Source organism: Rhinopithecus bieti, unplaced genomic scaffold (assembly GCF_001698545.2).
Source record: "Rhinopithecus bieti isolate Rb0 unplaced genomic scaffold, ASM169854v2 scaffold_7464, whole genome shotgun sequence".
NCBI classification, from domain to species: Eukaryota; Metazoa; Chordata; class Mammalia; order Primates; family Cercopithecidae; genus Rhinopithecus; species Rhinopithecus bieti.
Genome location: NW_016805410.1, coordinates 258,116 through 260,196, shown reverse-complemented (window position 1 = coordinate 260,196; position 2,081 = coordinate 258,116). Strand labels below are relative to the sequence as shown.

General features: G+C 36.4%; 2 protein-coding genes across 2 annotated transcripts in view; one reads left to right on the top strand and one right to left on the bottom strand.

Moving 5' to 3' along the window:
- The window catches only part of TRPC5 (transient receptor potential cation channel subfamily C member 5), a 206,114-nt gene that overhangs the window by 135,345 nt on the left and 68,688 nt on the right, over positions 1-2,081 (bottom strand).
- Positions 1-2,081, top strand: part of TRPC5OS (TRPC5 opposite strand) — a 9,097-nt gene that overhangs the window by 1,230 nt on the left and 5,786 nt on the right. The window contains exon 2 of the mRNA XM_017872326.1: positions 249-337. The gene's annotated coding sequence lies outside the window, so the exon portion shown is untranslated. The remainder of the gene's footprint in view (positions 1-248; positions 338-2,081) is intronic.

Sequence of the window (2,081 nt, the reverse complement as noted above, 5' to 3'; positions counted from 1 at the left end):
CCAAAAGTTATGCTCATTTCTCCTTTCCTCAGGAGAGTCCTTGAGCTTTACAGTCAAGCTTCATCTTCAACAGTGCCCAGAATTAGCAAATGCCACAGGGAAGGAAAAAAGTCCGATTGTCAGTTCACTTAGAAAGGGCTCTTTGCTCTTTGAAATGTTGGTTAATCTCATCCTTGCTTATCGATTTAGCAATTTATCTTTTTTTTTTGGTGTGTGTGGGCGTGTTGTTTCTGTTGTTGTTGTTGCAGGAGCGTTCACATCCTGTTTGGAAGCAAAGTCTGCAAATTGTTTAATAGGCTGAGCCTTGATACCCCCATCCCTCTCAGCTCTATCACAGGTAAGTAGTTTATGAACATTTGGGCCAATTCAGTAGGTCAGTGGAAGGATAGATAATGGATATATCCCTGAACCTCCCAGTCACAGATAGTGGGGATTTCCTAGGGGACTAATCTGCCTAAGTCACATTCAACTTGGAATTCAGCCAGTTTCTAGGGATAGCAAATGACATTAACATTCTCAGTTCTATTTCTGCTTAGGAGAATGAGATGTCAGTTCTGGCCCTGAATAAGGCAGATTTGCTCCTGTAGTCACCTAAATTTGTGCCCTCTAGCATAGGATGTTAGAAGTCCGACCTGGGCTGACATCCATCTCTGCACCTTTACTTATGTGCTCATGGGCAAATTACCGAATCTCTTTGATCCTCAATTTTTCCACCTATAACTTCATAGGATGATTTTATTGTGAGGATTAAATGCACTACAGGTTGAGTATCTCTAATCTCAACATTTGAAATACTAGATGCTTCAAAATCCAAAACCTTTTGAGCACCAACATGACACCTTTGCTTTCTGATGGTTTGGCGTACACAAACTTTGTTTAGTGCACAAGATTATTAAACATATTCTATAAAATTTCATTCAGGCTATGTGTATAAGGTGTTTATGAAACATAGATGAATTTCATGTTTAGACTTGGGTTCCATTCCTAAGATATCTCATTATGTATATGCAAATACTCCAAAATCTGAAATCTAAAACACTTCTGGTACCAAGCATTTTGGATAAGGGATACTCAACCTGTAATATAAGAAAAGTGGATTTTACAGTCCTTGATACACAATAGGTCTCCCATTAATGTGACAATTTATTAGAACATTTTTTATGGGCACATCATTTCATCTGACATATGCTTTCAGAGGCTGGGGATTGTGCTTGGTTACTTTTTTGAAGGGAATAAAATTTACATATAGCAAAATGTACAAATTTTTAGAGTACCATTCAATGAGTTTTGATACATGCATACTCCTGTGTAACCCATGACCTTATCTAAACATGTTCACTACCATCACTCTAGAAAATTCCTTTATGCCCCTTCCCAATCAGTTCCTACTCCCATAAATGCAACCACTATTCTGATTTTTTTTTCTACATAGATTATTTTGCATTTTCTAAAATTGTGTATGGATGGAATCATACAGCATGTAATCTTTTGTGTCTGGCTTCTTTCATTAAGTATAACGTTGATTATTCCTCCATGTTGTTGTCCCTGTCAGTAGTGCCTTTCTTTTTATTGCTTATCAGTATCACGTTGTGTGACTATACCACAGTTTGCTTATTCATTCTCTTCTTGATAGATACCTGAGCTCTTTCTACTTTTTGGTGATTATGCATACAACTTCTATAGCTATTCTTGTAAAAGTCACTTTGCGAACTTTCACTTCTCTTGGGTAAATACCTAGGAGTGGAATTGCTGGGATGTAGATAGGTATATGCTTACTTTTATAGGAAACTGATAGATGTTTTCCAAAACATAATACGATTTTATACTCCTACCAGTAGAATAAATGTGTGTGAGAATTCTGGTTCCTCTACATCTTTGTCAATATTTGATGTTATCAGTCTTTAATTTTAGCCAATCTACTGAGTGTATTGTGGTATCTTAGTGTGATGTCAATTTGCATTTCTTTGATTACTAATAATGTTGAGGATGTTTTCATGTGCTTATTAGCTCTTCATTTGAATTGTCTGTTCTGATCTTTTGACCATTTTAAGTTGGGTCGTTCGTCTTTTTATTATTGAGTT